At 41.3% G+C, this 20710-nt stretch overlaps 1 protein-coding gene across 3 annotated transcripts in view; it reads right to left on the bottom strand.

Annotated features, from left to right (window-relative positions):
• Positions 1-3615, bottom strand: part of LOC109877940 (kelch-like protein 8) — a 35521-nt gene extending 31906 nt beyond the window's left edge. The window contains exon 1 of one of the 3 annotated variants that reach the window (XM_031802830.1): positions 3501-3615. The gene's annotated coding sequence lies outside the window, so the exon portion shown is untranslated. Of the gene's footprint in view, positions 1-577; positions 664-3082; positions 3185-3500 lie in introns of those variants that run through there. The other 2 variants (XM_020470175.2, XM_031802829.1) reach the window with 2 other exon arrangements.
• Positions 3616-20710: the final 17095 nt, after the last annotated feature.

Genomic DNA, 20710 nt, shown 5'->3' with positions numbered 1-20710 from the left:
CCAGTGTGGAGGTCTCTCTCCTGCCAAACAAATATGGCACAGCTTGAAAATGGAGCATCACAAACGAGAACACATTTCCACCCACACTTGACAGATTATGTGGCCTCTAGTGAGCTTTCTAGCACTGAATAGATTCCATGTGACAACACCCCCCGCCTCAGTATTTTACCGAGCTCTAAAAGGGCAGAAGACATATACTGCAGCGATAATGTGGTCAAAGGGCACCCGAGTGGCAGAGTGGTCTAAGGCACTGCATCTCAGCGCTAAATGTGTCACTACAGAACTACAGACACCCTGGTATGAATCAAGGCTGTATCACAACCGGCCATGATTGGAAGTCCCATAGGGCGGTGCACAATTGGCCCAGCGTCATCCGGGTTTGGCTGGTGTAAGCCGTCATTATAAATAAAGTACGTGTTCTTAACTGACTTGCCTAGTTAAATAAAATACAAATTTAAAGGCTCTTTATTTCCTTGACAACTCATTAAATCTAGAAACCATCCCATCTAAGTCTGTCTAAAAGACATATACTGATCAAACTGTAGGCAATGAGTGTATTGAAAATTACATACAGTACCAGTCAAAAGTATGGACACCTACTCCTTCAAGGTTTTTTTTTTTTCTTTACTATTTTCTACATTATATAATAAAATAAATGGAACCATGTAGTAACCAAAGAAAGAGTATTTTATATTTGAGAGTTGCCACCCTTTGCCTTGATGACAGTTTTGCACACACTTGGCATTCTCCCAATCAGCTTCATGAGGTAGTCACCTGGAATGCATTTCAATTAACAGGTGTGCCCTGTTAAAAGTTAATTTGTGGAATTTTCTTCTTAATGCATTTGAGCCAATCAGGGTGATATACAGAGGATTGATCTATTTGGTAAAAAAACCAAGTCCATATTAGGTCAAGAACAGCTCAAATAAGCAAAGAGAAACAACAGGCCATCAATACTTTAAGAGATGAAGGTAAGCCAATATGGAAAATGTCAAGAACTTTATAAGTTTCTTCAAGTGCAGTCGCAAAAACCATCAAGCGCTATGATGAAACTGGCTCTCATGAAGACAACCACTGGAAAGGAAGAGTTACCTTTGCTACAGAGGATAAGTTTATTAGAGTTACCAGCCTCAGATTACAGCCCAAATAAACACTTCAGAGTTCAAGTAACAGACATCTCAACATCAACTGTTCAGAGGAGACTGCGTGAATGAGGCCTTCATGGCCAAATTGCTGCAAAGAAACCACTACAAAAAGGACACCAATAAGAAGAGACTTGCTTGGGCCAAGAAACACAAGCAATGGACATTAGACCGGTGGAAATCTGTCAAAATGTGAGATTTTTGCTTCCAACCGCCGTGTCTTTGTGAGACACAGAGTAGACAAACTGCATGTGTGGTTCCCACCGTGAAGCATGGAGGTGGTGTGATGGTGGTTTGCTGGTGACACTGTCAGTGATTTATTTAGAATTCAAGGCACACTTAACCAGCATGGCTACCACAGCATTCTGCAGGGATACACCATCCCATCTGGTTTGCGCTTAGTGGGACTATAATATGTTTTTCAACAGGACAATGACCCAACACACCTCCAGGCTGTGTAAGGGCTATTTTACCAAGAGTGATGAGTGCTGCAACAGATGACCTGGCCTCCACAATCACCCAACCTCAACCCAATTGAGAAGGGTTGGGATGAGTTGGATCGCAGAGTGAAAGAAAAGCAGCCAACAAAAGCTCAGCATTTATAGGAACTCCTTCAAGACTATTGGAAAAGCATTCCAGGTAAAGCTGGTTCAGAGAATGCCAAGTGTGCAAAGCTGTCATCAAGGCAAAGGGTGGCTACTCAAAAAAATCTAAAATCTAACAATATATTTAGATTTAACAGTTTTTTGGTTACGACATGATTCCATGTGTTCATTTCATTCTACAATGTACAAAATAGTAAAAATAAAGAAAAGCCCTTGAATGAGCAGGTGTTCCAAACTTGACTCATACTGTAAATTAACTGACTAGGGTTGAAAGCAAGTGCACTGCACCCATACCCTTATTAAAATTCAGTCCAACAGTTGGGGTTTTCTATCCGTGTGTGTGTGTGAGAGAGACAAGGCTCATTGCCAACTGTTTGACAGTGTACCAGCTTTGAATCAGGGATTTCCACTGTGCAAAGTGACATGTGTAGCCATGATGAGACACACAAAGCAAACACACCACCATATCAACCTACTTTTGTCATATCTAATTACTTAATCTACTTTCCAGAACTGAAAAAGGACATCTTCAGTTTTTAGAGCCATGTTTCTCTATGTGAGTCTCTCTGCAATAGGTTAATTGGGCTGCCCCGTCTCATCCACCATGATTTTACTAAGCAGATGTGTCCCATTGCCATGTGTTAAAATTACCATGACCCATCGAACAATAAATATCTCTCTGAATGAGGTTGAAGACTGAATAAGTAAAAAACAGCACTGTTACAGTATGACCGTATGTTCAGTGACACATGGCCAGAGAGCAATTACAGCAAGTCTCAGGGCTTATGGACAAATGGCATTGAGAAGGTAAAGTTGACCTTCTGGACAACCAACACCTTGCTTACTATGCTAATTAGTCTTTGGCAACCAACCAAACCATAGCTAGCCAACTATCCACCTTCTCCATATTTATGTGTTTAACCAAATAAGCTCACCTAGTTATGTTTATTGTTACGCTAGCTAACATGCTAATACTAGCTAGGTAAATAGGATGCTAGAGCAAACTAGCTAGCAAACGTTACCTTCATTGGCTAGCTAACTTTACAGGTTGCAAGCGTCTAACGTTAGATGTCAGAAAGTCTGCGTCTCTCTTATTTTGCAAGTAAGTCCGTAGTAGTATGGGAAACTTAAAATAGTTAGCTATTGCCGTATATTTTTGCTAGCTAACAAGGAAAGTTAGCCAACGTTAGCTTGCTAGCTGACAATATACTGAACTTGTTGACATCAAATCACTAATGCAAGATGGAGGAAACGAATTAATGCCAGCCTTGCTGCACATTTAATACATGGAAACTTGAGACAATCTACATGAAACAAATGTATTTTTTCTGTTACCTCAGTTTGTACAAATCCATGCACACTTCAATCCAATTGCATTTTTTGCAGTGAAGAAATAACCAATTCGATTCGTTTTGGCAAAGATGTTGTAATTTGCAATGCTTTATGGGAGATGTGGTCGACTTCCAGCACAGCGCAGTTGTCATCATATGAAACATGTTAACATTGTAAGATACAGTAAATAATACATGCGTTATCTATTACTTCAGAAAAGTACATCTTATAAATTAAACACATACACCGCATTACATTTCTTATTAGTTTGGATATTGGTTTGATATGAGGAGTTTGCTCGTAAATACTTATTCTAGAAAGGTCCTAGACAGGGCCAGTCCTGAACATTCTGCCGCCCTAGGCAAGACAAAAGTATGCAAAAGTTTCAGGAAATAATGGAGAGAGATATAGACATTCTTACCATATTTCTCAGTGTCAAACTAGAGTGTCTTGTTTTTAAATAATTACATCGTAGACATCCTAATGAATTTAAGCATGGCACTTTCAAAAGTGAACTTTCCACCCAGACAGAGGCTCTACTGACGCAGAAAAATGTGAGCTTCAACTGCTGGCTACTCGTTGTATAACACAAGGAAGATGACTCATAAAATGAATGGAGGTGTCTGTATGTCATGAGCCTCGGTAGAGAACAGCCCCTTCAATTCCTACCACCATCAGGAGAAGACTTCAAACCACAGTACCCACCTACAGAGAGCGTGAAATAGACAGACAGGGATGCCAGTAAACCAGTGTCTGAGGATTTGTAGCATGACAATAACAAGATACTAAAAAGTAGACAGATTTGACATACCCCCAAGATCTTCCTTGCTGCTTTGGGCCACTTGTAGTTCACAAAAACACCCAACGCTACAGGGACTACCAAGGTGATCAGAGTGATGCCCAAAAAATAATATGTTTATACATAGGCCTACATGGCAGCTAATACATGTTGAATAACATCAGACCAGAAGTATGACTCCAAATCTCCAACATGTTATGTAGCCCTCGTTTCAAGCCCTAATCATAGGCTGCTGGTGAACTTTTATTCCATTCCAATGCATTTGACGATTCTTACCATTTCTGACCTACAGAGTTTATCACACTGCGCTCTCCAATGTTAAAAGGTTAAAGAGTCAGATGGAAAATGTGAGAGAGAATGAGAGCGAGAGAAAGAGAGAGAAGTAATAGTGAGACCGAAGAGAGAGAAGATTCAAAACATCAAGGTGGCAAAAAATAATATATATTTTTATTAAAATGTGAAAGAACCAAAAGGTCATTACCAATATTAAAGTAAGGTATTCTGATGGTGCCTGCCTCCACACAGGAGTGTGTGTAGACGTACAGACCCAGACTCATCATACCCATACCATGAACTGTAGAAATTGTCATCATGGTGATGCTACAGCAATAGACGGGCAACAGACAAAACAACAGACAGACGTGTTAGCCTAGCAGGCCCATGACCTTGTATTGTTAGGAGACACGTTCACAGAGAACCAGCAGATCATGGGGTATAAGTGCCAACTCTATCATCTTCTGAATGGAGCCCCTGCATCACCTGAGGTAATGCTTACACTGGACCACTTTAATATGGCCCTCACTGTTTGATTCATTATCCAACAAAATGGCTGTAAATGGCTTGAATCTAACCTACCTTATGTAACAGTATAACTTTAGATCGTCCCCTCGCCCATACCCGGGCGCGAACCAGGGACCCTCTGCACACATCAACAACAGTCACCCACGAAGCATCATTACCCATCGCTCCACAAAAGCCACGGCCCTTGCAGAGCAAGGGGAACCACTACTTCAAGGTCTCAGAGCAAGTGACATCACCGATTGAAACGGTATTTAGTGCGCACCACCGCTAACTAGCTAGCCGTTTCACATCCGCTACACTTACAATTCAAACCTATTTTAATAAGCGCCTCTTTTTTTATAGCTCAGTAGACAGCATAATCATTTATATGGCACTTTATAAAACACAGGCACTTCATACATTCTCATAGATCACCGTATAATGTTAACATCCTATAATATGGGAAAGGGAAGGGAGGAGTAAAGGTTTCTTAAAAATGACGCAGATGTGTTGACGTGCAATAAGATCCTTATTATTGTGTACTTACTATATCATTTTGCTTATATACATACTATTAAAGTCAGTGAGCATTCCTAGGTGTCCATGGAGCTGCCATGGAATCTTATCTCATACAGCTGACATCACATTTACCTTTAAAACAAAGGTTTTGTTGACTGTTGATTTGAGAATCCACAAAAGAAAGTCTACGTCCCAATTGGCACCCGCTCTCAACCAACTCTAAGGCCATAAACCATGATGAAAATTCTCACCCAGAAGCGGTGCTCCTAGTGGTCGGGGTCTTAAATGCAGGCAAACGTAAATCAGTTTTACCACATTTTTAGCAGCATGTGACATGAGCAACCAGAGAAAAACTAATCCTAGACCACCTTTACTCCACACACAGAGATGCATACAAAGCTCTCCCCCGCCCTCCATTTGGCAAATCTGACCATAATTATATCCTCAGTGACTCGCTCAATACGGAAGTGGTCTGATGACACAGATGCTACACTACAGGACTGTTTTGCTAGCACAGACTGGAATATGTTCCTGGATTCATCCAATGGCATTGAGGGGTACACCACCTTGTGCATCGATGAAGTCGACCCCACAGTGACTGTACGTACATATCCCAACCAGAAGCCATGGATTACAGGCAACATCCGCATCGAGCTGAAGGCTAGAGCTGCTGCTTTCAAGGAGCGGGAGACTAATCCGGACGTTTATAGAAATCCCTCAATACCCTCAAACGAACCATCGAACAACCCAGTTGTCCTCTGAATCATTCAGTTGTTCATTGGCAAACTTCAAACGGGCATGTATATGTGCTTTCTTGAGCAGGGGGACCTTGCGGGCGCTGCAGGACTTCAGTCCTTCACGACGTAGTGTGTTACCAATTGTTTTCTTGGTGACTATGGTCCCAGCTGCCTTGAGATCATTGACAAGATCATCCTGTGTAGTTCTGGTCTGATTCCTCACCATTCTCATGATCATTGCAACTCCACGAGGTGAGATCTTGCATGAAGCCCCAGGCCGAGGGAGATTGACAGTTATTTTGTGTTTCTTCCATTTGAGAATAATCACACCAACTGTTGTCACCTTCTCACCAAGCTGCTTGGCAATGGTCTTGTAGCCCATTCCAGCCTTGTGTAGGTCTAGAATTTTGTTCCTGACATCCTTGGAGAGCTCTTTGGTTTTGGCCATGGTGGAGAGTTTGGAATATGATTGATTGATTGCTTCTGTGGACAGGTGTCTTTTATACAGGTAACAACCTGAGATTAGGAGCACTGCCATTAAGAGTGTGCTCCTAATCTCAGCACGTTACCTGTATAAAAGACACCTGGGAGCCAGAAATCCTTCTGATTGAGAGGGGGTCAAATACTTATTTCCCTCATTAAAATGCAAATCAATTTATAACATTTTTGACATAAATTTTTCTGGATTTTTTTGTTGTTATTCTGTCTCTCACTTTTCAAATAAACAACCATTAAAATTATAGATGGATAATTTCTTTGTCAGTGGGCGAACATACAAAATCAGCAGGGGATCAAATACTTTATTCCCTCACTGTACATTAAATTAGTATTTGGTAGCATTGCCTTTAAATTGTTTAACTTGGGTCAAACGTTTCAGATAGCCTTCCACTAGCTTCCCACAATAAGTTGAGTGAATTTTGGCCCATTCCTCCTGACAGAGCTGGTGTAACTGAGTCAGGTTTGTAGGCCTCCTTGCTCACACATGCTTTTCAGTTCTGCCCACAGCTTTTCTATTGGATTGAGGTCAGGGCTTTGTGATGGCCACTCCAATATCTTGACTTTGTTGTCCTTTAGCCATTTTGCCACAACTTTGGAAGTATGCTTGGGGTCATTGTCCATTTGGAAGACCCATTTGCGACCAAGCTTTAACCTGACTGATGTCTTGAGATGTTGCTTCAATTTATCCACAATTTTCCACCCTCATGATGCCATCTATTTTGTGAAGTGCACCAGTCCCTCCTGCAGCAAAGCATGGTGTTTATACTGGCGTACTATTGTTTGTACAGATGAACGTGGTACCTTCAGACGTTTGGAAATTGCTCCCAAGGATGAACCAGACTTTTATTCTGAGGTCTTGGCTGATTTATTTTGATTTTCCCATGATGTCAAGCAAAGAGGCACTGAGTTTGAAGGTAGGCCTTGAAATACATCAACAGGTACACCTCCAATTGACTCAAATTATGTCAATAAGCGTATCAGAAGCTTCTAAAGCCATGACATCATTTTCTGGAATTTTCCAAGCTGTTTAAAGGCACAGTCAACTTAGTGTATGTACACTTCTTACCCACTGGAATTGTGATACAGTGAATTATAAGTTAAATAATCTGTATGTAAACAATTGTTGGAAAAATTACTTGTGTCATGCACAAAGTAGATGTCCTAACCGACTTGCCAAAACTATAGTTTGTTAACAAGAAATTTGTGGAGGGGTTGAAAAATTATTTTTAATGACTCCAACCTAAGTGTATGTAAACTTCCAACTTCAACTGTATGTATGAACAGCTAAATAATTCAAATAAAAGCAAATACAGGTTGAACCAAGATCTGAAGAGGAGAGGAAGGACCCATTCCATTCCACTGACATAACCCTCACTTCCACAGTTCTAATCAGTTCGCTCGAGTAGCCTGTGTGAAACGCATTGATGTAATGAGTCTCACCATTATTGAAGAAGGAACAGTTAAGGCAGCACATGGCTCGTTCATCATCTTCACAAATTCAGGACAAAATAAATTCTACAGTGGGGAAAAACAGTGTACAGAGTAAGAAGACGTTGAGTTACAAACACATACTGTACTATGTTGTGCTGTAAATAAGGCCTACAACATGTTCTATCGAATCATGCAGTAGCTGTGTTTCACAAAGACACAATTCAAGGAGACAGCTTTGATCCAGCTCTACACCTGAGAGGTAGGAAGGCTACCTTAGATTTGAGGTATGGTAGTGAGTGTGGTAGTGGATGTGAGCAAATCAAATGAAAATTATTTATAAAGCCCTTCTTACATCAGCTGATGTCACAAAGTATTGTACAGACACCCAGCCTCATACCCAAAACAGCAAGCAATGCAGGTGTAGAAGCACGGTGGCTAGGAAAAACTCCCTAGAAAGGCCAAAACCTAGGAAGAAACCTAGAGAGGAACCAGGCTATGAGGGGTGGTCATTCCTCTTCTGGCTGTGCCAGGTGGAGATTATAACAGAACATGGCCAAGATGTTCATATGTTCATAGATGACGAGCAGGGTCAAATAATAATAATCACAGTGGTTGTAGAGGTTGCAACAGGTCAGCACCTTATGAGTAAATGTCAGTTGGCTTTTCATAGCCGATCATTCAGAGTATCTCTACCGCTCCTGCTGTCTTTATAGAGTTGAAAACAGCAGGTCTGGGACAGGTAACACATCCGGTGAACATGTCAGTGTTCCATAGCTGCAGGCAGAACAGTTGAAACTGGAGCAGCAGCACTGCCAGGTGGGCTGGGGACAGCAGAGTCATCTCCTGGCTAGAGGGAGGCTCGGGACAACCAGCGACAGTGGAGTCTCGCACTGTCGCTGGAGCATCTGCTCTGCTCCTACCGGCCCCTCGTCTGCTGCACCTTCAGACAACCTGCATGGGAAGGACATAGAAAATAGATGCATAGAACTGAGTTTCCTGTGTGATATATATATAAACTCAGCAACAACAAAAAATGTCCCTTTTTCAGGACCTTGTCTTTCAAAGATAATTCATAAAAATCCAAATAACTTCACAGATCTTCATTGTAAAGGGTTTAAACACTGTTTCCCATGCTTGTACAATGAACCATAAACAATTAATGAACATGCACCATTGGAACGGTCATTAAGACATTAACAGTTTACAGATGGTAGGCAATTAAGGTCACAGTTATGAAAACTTGGGACACTAAAGAGGCCTTTCTACTGACTCTAAAAAAAACACCAAAAGAAAGATGCCCAGGCTCCCTGCTCATCTTCATGTATGTGCCTTAGTCATGCTGCAAGGAGGCATGAGGACTGCAGATGTGGCCAGGGCAATACATTGCAATGTCCGTACTGTGAGACGCCTAAGACAGCGCTACAGGGAGACAGGACAGACAGATGATCATCCTCTCAGTGTCAGACCACATGTAACAACACCTGCACAGGATCGGTACATCTGAACATCACACCTGAGGGAAAGGTACAGGATGGCAACAACAACTGCCCGAGTTACACCAGGAATGCACAATCCCTCCATCAGTGCTCAGACTGTCCGCAATAGGCTGAGAGAGGCTGGACTGAGGGCTTGCAGGCCTGTTGTAAGGCAGGTCCTCACCAGACATCACCGGCAACAGTGTTGCCTATAGGCACAAACCCACCGTCGCTGGACCAGACAGGACTGGCAAAAAATGCTCTTCACTGACGTGTTGCGGTTTTGTCTCACCAGGTGGTGATGGTCGGATTCGCGATTATCATCCAAGGAATGAGCGTTACACCGAGGAATGAGCGCTACACGTTACGCCTGTACCTTGGAGCGGGATCGATTTGGAAGTGGAGGTTCCGTCATGGTCTGGGGAGATGTGTCATAGCATCATCGGACTGAACTTGTTGTCATTGCAGGGAATCTCAACGCTGTGTGTTACAGGGAAGACATCCTCCTCCCTCATGTGGTACCCTTCCAGCAGGCTCATCCTGACATGACCCTCCAGCTTGACAATGCCACCAGCCATACTGTCCGTTCTGTGCGTGATTTCCTGCAAGACAGGAAGTCAGTGTTTTGCATTGGCCAGCAAAGAGCCTTCATCTCAATCCCATTGAGCACGTCTGGGACCTGTTAGATCGGAGGGTGAGGGCTAGGCAGGGTAGCCTAATGGTTAGAGCATTGGACTAGTAACTGGAAGGTTGCAAGTTCAAACCCCTGAGCTGACAAGGTACAAATCTGTCGTTCTGCCCCTGAACAGGCAGTTAACCCACTGTTCCTAGGCTGTTATTGAAAATAAGAATTTGTTCTTAACTGACTTGCCTAGTGAAATAAAAAATAATAAAGGGCCATTCCCTCCCAGAAATGCCTGGGAACTTGCAGGTTCCTTGGTGGAAGAGTGGGGTAACATCTCACAGCATGAACTGGCAGATCTAGTGCAGTCCATGAGGAGGAGATGCACTGCAATACTTAATGCAGCTGGTGACCACACCAGATATGTAGTGTTACTTTTGATTTTGACCCCCCCCTTTGTTCAGGGACACATTATTCCAGTCTGTGGAACTTGCTCAGTTTATGTTTCAGTTGTTGAATATATTTATGTTCATACAAATATTTACAAGCTAAGTTTGCTGAAGTTGATCTATTTTCACGCTATAGATGTGTTGGTTGTTTAGTTACAAAACCGACGCATGCACAACTGTGGGGCAAAACAGACGGGGTTGGCTTAGGTTGTTGACAACATGTAAACTATATTTTGTTTACAATGTTTATTGAAAATAAATTTGCACAATGAGCACTTGTTGTCTGTCAAATATATTGCCATATTATGTCCATATTAGCAAAGACGTGGCATCAGTCAAAACAAGACATGGTATCAAGAACAATATAAAAATTGCTGAAACGAGCCACCTACAATTCCCCACACGTCAGCTTCTTGTCATTGTTGCTGGCCATCCAAAATCACAACATCATTCTGGCCGATTGAGGCGCACGCATTGTTTTTGTGATGTTGTTAGCCAAACTGTCTATGAGGTTATAATAATAATGTGACATTTTGAAAATGATGATAAAGCCCTTTTAGTGTAAGAGCTGTTTGAAAAGAGTTTTGGCCTGCCTAAATTATACTTAACAAAAATAAGAACACAACAGGTAAAGTGTTGGTCCCATGTTTTATGAGCTAAAATAAAACATCCCAAAAATGTTTCATACTGTCACGGATGACTAGGAGTGGAAGGTAGGAATCAGGTGCAGAGAGCAGAGGGTTCACGGAAAAATGCACTTTATACCGGCACAAAAGGGTCATGCCCAAAACACCGGGCGGAAAACATTGACCAACCCAAAACACAGGGTAACACGGTCCAGAACACAATAACACCTCCGATTCAAAACGTGAACACAAAATAATCCAGCGCTTCACAAGCTTAAATAGGTAAGCAAATCAAGAAAACACAAATAGGAACAGGTGCAAAATTATTGCTTGAGAAATTGCTCTTTGCTTTAAAGCTATTTTTGTAAATTGCTTTACAATTTTAATTGAAAACAATCACAGTAAGGTACTTAATTGTTACCCAGAAATAATATATTGAGATGAAAATGACTGCATTGGACCTTTAAAACCTTATAGAAAAAAGAATAAAGGGAAGTGCCGCTAGGGTACACAATAGTAGGTCTTTGTAGATAAAAGTTGCTCTTTGGTAAAAGGGGTAAATTGGTCATCAAAAACAAAAGAGGATATACATATACACTACCATTCAAAAGTTTGGGGTCACTTAGAAATGTCCTTGTTATTGAAAGAAAAACACATTTTTTGTCCATTATACTAACATCAAATCTATCAGCGTCGACACTGTTAACGTTGTAAATGACTATTATAGCTGGGAAACAGCTGATTTTTTATGGAATATCTACATAGGCGTACAGTGGCCCATTATGAGCAACCGTTGCTCCTGTGTTCTAATGGCACTTTGTGTTAGCTAATCCAAGTTTAAGGCTAATTGATCATTAGAAAACCCTTTTGCAATTATGTTAGCACAGCTGAAAACGGTTGTCCTGATTAAAGAAGCAATAAAACTGGCATTCTTTAGACTAGTTGAGTATCTGGAGCATCAGCATTTGTGGGTTCGATTACAGGCTCAAAATGGACAGCAACAAAGACTTTCTTCTGAAACTCGTCAGTCTATTCTTGCTCTGAGAAATGAAGGCTATTCCATGTGAGAAATTGCCAAGAAACTGAAGATCTCGTACAACGTTGTGTACTACTCTCTTCACAGAACAGCTCTAACCAGAATAGAAAGAGGAGTGAGCAAGAGGACATTAGAGTGTCTAGTTTGAGAAACAGACGCCTCACAAGTCCTCAACTGGCACCTTCATTAAATAGTACCCGCAAAACACAAGTCTCAACGTTAACAGTGAAGAGGCGACTCCGGGAAGCTGGCCTTCAAGGCAGAGTTGCAAAGAACACAGACACTGGACAGAGGAAGATTGGAAAAAAGTGTTATGGACAGACAAATCCAAGTTTGAGGCATTCGGATCACAAAGAAGAACATTTGTGAGATGTAGAAAAAATGAAAAGATGCTGGAGGAGTGCTTGACGCCATCTGTCAAGCATGGTGGAGGCAATGTGATGGTCTGGGGGTGCTTTGGTGGTGGTAAAGCGGTAGATTTGTACAGGGTAAAATGGATCTTGAAGGAAGGCTATCACTCCAGTTTGCAATGCCATGCCATACCCTGTGGACGGCGCTTAATTGGAGCCAATTTCCACCTACAACAGGACAATGACCCAAAGCACAACTCCAAACGATGCAAGAACTATTTAGGGAAGAAGCACTCAGCTGGTATTCTGTCTATAATGGAGTGGCCAGCACATTCTCCGGATCTCAACCCTATTGAGCTGTTGTGGGAGCAGCTTGACCGTATGGTACTTAAGAAGTGCTCATCGAGCTAATTCAATTTGTGAGAGGTGCTTCAGGAAGCATAGGGTGAAATCTCTTCAGATTACATCAACAAATTGACAACTAGAATGACGAAGGTCTGCAAGGCTGTAATTGCTGCAGTTGCTACAAATGGAGGATTCTTTGATGAAAGCAAAGTTTAAAGGACACAATTATTATATTTCCTACTCATTTTGCAACTCATTTCATGTATGTTTTCATGGAAAACAAGGACATTTCTAAGTGACCCCAAACGTTTGAACGGTAGTGTAATAATTATAATGCATAGATTAAATAACTCTGGTGCTTTTTGTCTGCATGGCCTCCGTCGGGGAGTGCCATTCAAATAAAGGTATTTTACTTAATACCTTAAAAATATATTTATTTTAAAAAATCGCATTCTAATTCTGTGGTTGCACATTCATACAGTCTGCAGAAGACAGGGATGAGGAAATGTTACAGATAGAAATGCAATAAATAGATCTGCCCTGATTCCTTATTCTAAATGACTCAGACAAGCATATCTGTTCTACATTAGACATATCTATCTGGACATGGTGACAAGGTTAAATGCCTGAGAAAGTTTGCGTAAACTCATATTATGCATCATTGGTTTGATGGTAAGGAGAAGACACTCTTTAATTGATGTCATACGACCATGACCACTGAATGTTACACTAAATCATTGAATCACATAAAATACCATTTTAAGCCTCTCGTCCTGTCAAAATTCATTCCAATCTGAACAGCTTTAAAAGGTGAAGGTTTAATGTGAAAATCTGAAGCACCAGAACATATCAGTAAAAACCAAAACGACACTAGGACAGAGGATAATTGCTCTGCCATGATTTTAGCATCCATGTCACAGCCAGTTTGGGCTGGTATTACTGTCAACACTTTGCATGGAGTTATCGATTTAATTTGAGACACACACACTGTGTGATCCCAAAGATTAGAGTCAGATCAGTGCTGAATAAGGTTCACACATCACAGTGACCTCTGTGCACAGGCATGTGACCCGACCCAGCCATTTGGTATGTGTGGATCTACTCTGTGGCCCTGTGCCCTCTCTCTCTCTGCCTTCACACAATATCAATTATGAAATCAAACTGATTAACCTACAACAGCACTACAGCCAGCCAGCAGTAGGCTGTTGTTAGACTGTTACCATGACAGCCCACTAGGAGACTGAGTTCTGGTCAAATGTAGTATACTATATGGGAATCGGGTGCCATTTCTGAAACACCCCTAGACTAGAAGGACATGTTATACATTAACTTAGTCATCAGGGGGTGTCAGAGGGCCATAGATTAAAAACTTCTAAAGGCTAGGTGTCCTGCTAGCAGTACAAGTTCCGGTGAAACTGGAGGACGAGCAATTCAAATAAGTAATCATAAAAATTATGGATATAAAAAATGTAGGTACATACAAGTGTCTTATATCGGTTGAAAGCTTAAATTCTTGTTAAAATAAAATCCTTCTTTATATCCCAAAAAGTCTGTTTAGTTGGCGCCATCGATTTGAGTAATCCACTCGTTCAACATGCCAAGATAGGAAACCAAAAATCTACCAAAATACATTTCTATTTAATCCTCAGATACCCTAAAATGTAATCAAACTATAATATTTCATAAAAGTATGTTCAATAGGAAACCAATAACAGCCTCTTTGGGAATGGCGTATCGCTAGCGCCCGGCCTCAACAACACCCACTGAAATTGAAGAGCGCGAAATTCAAAAATACAAAATTCGTAATATTAAACATTCATGAAAATGCAAGTGTTATACATCGGTTAAAAGCTTAACTTCTTGTTAATCCAGCCGCTTTGTCAGATTTCAAAAAGGCTTGACGGCGAAAGCATACCATGCGATTACCTGAGGACAGCATCCCGCATACAAAAGCATTAAAAACATTTTCCAACCAAGCAGATGCATCACGAAAGTCAGAAATAGCGATAACATAAATCACTTACCTTTGAAGATCTTCCTCTGTTTGTAATCCAAAGGGTCCCAGCTACATCACAAATGGTCGTTTTGTTCGAAAAGGCCTTCTTTATAGTTGTTGGCGTGCTTCATTCAATAATCCACCTGTTTCCCCTCGTTCAAAATGCATACAAAATGAATGCCAAACGTTACCAATAAACTTGGTCCAAACAAGTCAAACAACATTCCTAAACAATCCTCAGGAACCCTAAAATTTAAAGAAATGACAACATTTAAGATGGAGAATAGTATATTCATTACCGCAGATAAATAACCAAGTCCGTGCCCTCACTGGAGCACGCCAAACATTTTCCAACCAAGCAGATGCATCACAAAATCAGAAATAAAAAATAAATAATAAATAAATAATCTTCCTCGGTTTGCAAACCAAAGGGTCCCAGCTACATCACAAATGGTTGTTTTGTTCGATAAAGTCCTTCTTTATATCCCAAAAAAGTAATGCATACAAATGAATCCCGTAAGTTACCAATACATTCTTCCAAACAAGTCAAACAATGCTCCTAATCAATCCTCAGGTACCCTAATATGTAAATAAACAATCAAATTTAAGACGGACAATAGTATATTTATTACCGGAGAAATAACGAAGTGCGCACCCTCACCGGAATGCACTACAAACACTACAGCCAAAATGGGAGCCACTTACAAAAACTACAAATTCTAGCTCATTTTTCAAAAAACAAGCTTGAAACTCTTTCTAAAGACTGTTGACATCTAGTGGAAGCCCTAGGAACTGCAATCTGGGAGGTATTCCTTTTATCTTCCCATTGACAGCCATGGTAATCAGGGGTGAACTGAAAAAAAAACCTGGATGGATTGTCCTCGAGTTTTTGCCTGCCATATCAGTTATGTTATACTCATAGTCATTATTTTAGTTTTGGAAACTTTAGAGAGTTTTCTATCCAATACTACCAATTATATGCATATCCTAGCTTCTGGGCCTGAGTAACAGGCAGTTTACTTTGGGCACCTCATTCATCCAAACTTCCGAATACTGTCCCCAATCCCGAAGATGCTTAAGCAGGTGATCATTGTCGTCTTCATGGCGCGCGCACACACAAATTTCCAAGCAGGTGTCCTTGTACTAAAACTCATTCATCTTACTCGTTTTGGAAGAAACAAGCCTGAAACCTTGAATAAAGACTACTGACACCCAGTGGAAGCCATAGGAATTGCATACTGGGAGCTAGATACAATTATCTCCCTGTACTTTCCATTGTAAGAGCATGGGCTCTCCCCCAAAAAATTACGGTTGGTTTTTCTTTGGATTTTCTCCTACGTTCTTTAAACATTTCTATAAGCTTCAGAGTGTTTTCTTTCCAATGGTACCAATTATATGCATATCCTGGCTTCAGGGCCGGAGCAACAGGCAATTTATTGAGGAAAAAGGACCCTAGCCTGAAGAAGATTTGTTTTTAAACATCATACACCCCACAAGTAAACCTTACCCAATAGCAGGTATGAATTGTCATGACGTTGCCCTCTTTGGGTATAGCAGGCCCCATCCCCCTCTCCCTGCCTCCCCCTTGCCGCCTTCAACTAGGCTGCTGTGGTCAGAGAGAGGTTGTAAATTCCCAGGAAGACTCTGCCACATGGCCACATAGTATAAGAGGCAGAGTACATTTTCATAGAGCACAAAGGAATTTCGTCCACCTCACAGAACTTGAGGTACGAACAAACGAACTGGTCCGTTTGTTACAACTTGGGGAAGCTCATGGGAGACGGTGTGGCCATATTACCATAACGCTGTTTATATAATAGCCTCAGATATGAGGTTTACATCTAATTGTTGTATAAGATGAATGAGTAAGTATGATACTGTTTGTAAAATTGTATAATATGATTTTGGACCGTTTAATGAAGGAAAATACAATTCCCTTTTGATTTGAACTAAATCAGAGGACCGCCCCTGAGCCCAGTAAGGGTCAGGCATCCATGGACAGCCCCTTTTCTGGATAAAACCAACTGAGAAATTATCACCAGACCATGTTTTTCTTCATTAGGAGAGGACAAAGGTTGTAGACCATTGCGGGGGCCTCAAGGGGGAAAAATGGGCTGGTGTGTTAGAAAATGTCCGGTACGATTTCTGGTCTAGGTCTACACCTGGGGATAGGCCTTTTGGTGTACATTTTGTGTGTGTGTGTACAGAGCGCTCTGTGAATATTGCACCATCATTTTCTGTGCACTCAGTGAACGCTCTGGTTGTCTCGCTTCACATGCTTTTCTCAGCTCTCATCTGAGATGCAGTAAGTGAAATATGACCAATGATTTGCATAGGGAGCGACACATCATATTTCCTCTGCCTGTGAGCATCACAGCTCTGCTTATAATGTGGCATGTAAAATGGGAGAGCCTAGCGATTGCAGCAAACACAGTATCATCTCGCCGTGATGTTCTCTGGTGGATTTAGTGCTCTCAACATTTTTTGTTATTGTAGAATTGAAACAAGACCCCTTTCTCTTGGTCACAGAGGGACAACATTTGGTGCTTAAAGCTGAAGTCAGCAGGCATTTGAATGGCGTTTCTGCATCGCTCAGAGGGCACTGGGCATAGAATGCTCTGTTCCCAGTTATATGAAATGCAGCCAATTGTGTATTGTCACTAAGTATGATCACATTTATTTTGCAGTTATGAGGTGAAATATTATAGTTAGTAGGTTATAATATGATCGTTACTATAGTTAGAAAGCCTTTCAATCCACTTGTTGAATAGCGAAAAATCATCATTTTTCATATTTGTACTGTGTACTTGTATTTGTACTGTGTACCACAAAAGTGACTATACCTCAGCTATTTATAACTATTTTTACCTAAAAGGTGATATATTTTATCTTTGTCAGTATAAGCATTACTAGGTATTGTTAATTGCCCTCATAAATAATTTAGGCAGAAATTTTACATTTTACATTATATTTAACAGGTTTTAAAAGTAACTGCCCAGTGAAAATCTTGCTTTATAAAAGTTAATATTCTGTTAACTCATACCCAAATAATCTTGGTTGACTCGTCCCATACTTACAATTGTGGCCAAAGCATAAATAAATAAATAGAAAAACACTTAAACTTCACCTCTAACGTGTATCTCAAACAGACAGTTTAAAAAATGCTTACTATCTCCTCATTAGATATGATGTAATAATCTTGAGGAGGATAAACTGGCCAATCAGCGGTCGACTTGCATGAAGAAAAACATATGACCGGTATACACCCACACCATTCCAACACAGAAAAGCTGCTTTTTAACACAATTAAAACATTTTTGGAGGAAATGTTATTTCACTCAAATTTTAAGTAATTATAGGTCATATTTCATTGAAACTTGGAAAAACTGGGCAGTTACTTTAAGGGGGCAGGGTTGTACTATGGCCACTACTCTAGCTGAATTATCCTGCAATTAATTGCTTTATTTCCACCACAAGATAGAACTTGACGAGACTATTGGTAAAAGTAGGGCAGAGTCAGGAACACAAGTATACACACGAGACCTACATGCAAATACAACTAGTCTATTAGGCCTAGAGACAGTTTTGTGAATAGTGAATACAGCAGTTGATGGGTCTTGGAAAGAAAAAAAGAAAGTAAAAGAAACCTCTCACTGTCAACTGCATTTTTTTCCAGCAAACTTAACATGCGTAAATATTTGTATGAACATAACAAGATTCAACAACTGAGACGTAAACTGAACAAGTTTACAACATAAATGGAATAATGTGTCCCTGAACAAAGGGGGGGGGGAAACAAAGTAACAGTCAGTATCTGGTGTGGCACACCAGCTGCATTAAGAACTGCAGTGCATCTCCTCCTCATTGGCTGCACCAGATTTGTCGTTCTTGCTGTGAGATGTTACCCCACACTTCCACCAAGGCACCTGCAAGTTCCGGGACATTTCTGGGGGGGGAACGGCCCTAGCCCTCACCCTCCGATCCAACAGGTCCCAGACGTGCTCGATGGGATTGAGATGCGAGCTCTTCGCTTGCCATGGCAGAACACTGACATTCCTGTATTGCAGGAAATTACACACAGAATGAGCAGTATGGCTGGTGGCATTGTCATGCTGGAGGGTAATGTCAGGATGAGCCTGCAGAAAGGGTACCACATGAGGGAGGAGGATGTCTTCCCTATAACGCACAGCATTGAGATTGCCTGCAATGACAACGAGCTCAGTTCGATGATGCTGTGACACACTTCCCCAGACCATGACGGAACCTCCATCTATAAATCGATCCCGCTCCAGAGTACAGGCCTCGGTGTAACGCTCATTGCTTTGACGATAAACGCAAACCTGACCTTCACCCCTGGTGAGACAAAACCGTGACTCGTCAGTGAAGAGCACTTTTTGCCAGTCCTGTCTGGTCCAGCAACGGTGGGTTTGTGCCCATAGGCAACATCGTTGCCGGTGATGTCTGGTGAAGACCTGCCTTACAACAGGCCTACACGCCCTCAGTCCAGCCTCTCTCAGCCTATTGGGGACAGTCTGATCACTGATGGAGGGATTGTGCGTTCCTGGTGTAACTCAGGCAGTTGTTGTTGCCATCCTGTACCTGTCCCGCAGGTGTGATGTTCAGATGTACCGATCCTGTGCGGGTGTTGTTACACTTGGTCTGCCACTGCGAGGATGATCAGCTGTCCGTCCTGTCTCCCTGTAGCGCTGTCTTAGGCATCTCACAGTACAGACATTGCAATGTATTGCTCTGGCCATATCTGCAGTCCTCATGCCTCCTTGTTCATGCAGATGAGCAGGGAGTCTGGGCATCTTTCTTTTGGTGTTTTTCAGAGTCCGTAGAAAGGCCTCTCTAGTGTCCTAAGTTTTCACAACTGTGACCGTAATTGCCTACTGTCTGTTCCACAGGTGCATGTTCATTAATTGTTTATGGTTCATTGAACAAGCATGGGAAACAGTGTTTTTAAACCCTTTACAATGAAGATCTGTGAAGTTATTTGGATTATTATGAAGTCTTTGAAAGACAGGGTCCTGAAAAAGAGACGTTTCTTTTTTTTGCTGAGTTGATGTAGATGAAAGGGAAGTATGAGAAACCTTTTCCAGGAATTTTACAAGGTCCTTAGAATGCTGCAGTGGACCTTCTTTGGCATTCCTATTGGCTAACCAAGAAACCAGCAGAGCACGCATTTTAATGCTGGTGGTTGTTGTTTTGATGGTGGTGGGAGAACGTTCTGTAGCTGTATAATAAGATGCTTTCGATCACATCTGGTTCTCATAGCAAATCATTCACTCAGCATTCCATAAACATGCGCATGAGTATTAGCCCACAATATCTTCAATATGAGTAGAAAGTTTATACTCAAGAGTTTAACTGTAACGGGATTCTTCCTGGGAAGGAGAGGCGGACCAAAATGCAGCGTGGTTGAAGTTCATGTTTTTCAATAAGAAAACTAAACATGAACATAATACAAAACAATAAACGTGGAAAACCCGAAACAGCCCTATCTTGTGCAACAAACACAAAGACAGGAAACATCCAAAGCAAACTATGGTCAGGGTGTGACATTAACCATAAAGAGTAGCAGCTGACTTCAGTCTTTGCTTAAATAAATGCAGCTCAAACTTTCAGTTATTGCCATTCTCAGTAAAACAATGTATTCTACAGCAGTTGATGGGTACGTACATGAAAGTGAAGTATGATAAACATTTTCCAGGAATTTTACAAGGTTTTTAGAACGCTGCAGTGGACAGGCAGTGGACAGGCATATAATGGCATACAATGACAGACATATTTCTGAGCTGAGTTATAAAAGCCCTTTAACTGTGAACTTGTTAAATCTAGAAGTGAAAATACAAAGCTTCTCATGAATGCTCAGAGAGGGGCCTAGATCAAGGCTAGACTTGACATCACATTCATTGACCAAGGACAGTAGCGTTTCTGAAGACCCATAGCAAACCGGCTATGTCAC

The sequence above is a fragment of the Oncorhynchus kisutch genome, linkage group LG23 (assembly GCF_002021735.2).
Source record: "Oncorhynchus kisutch isolate 150728-3 linkage group LG23, Okis_V2, whole genome shotgun sequence".
Taxonomy (NCBI): domain Eukaryota; kingdom Metazoa; phylum Chordata; class Actinopteri; order Salmoniformes; family Salmonidae; genus Oncorhynchus; species Oncorhynchus kisutch.
This window is presented reverse-complemented; position numbering and strand designations above follow the sequence as displayed.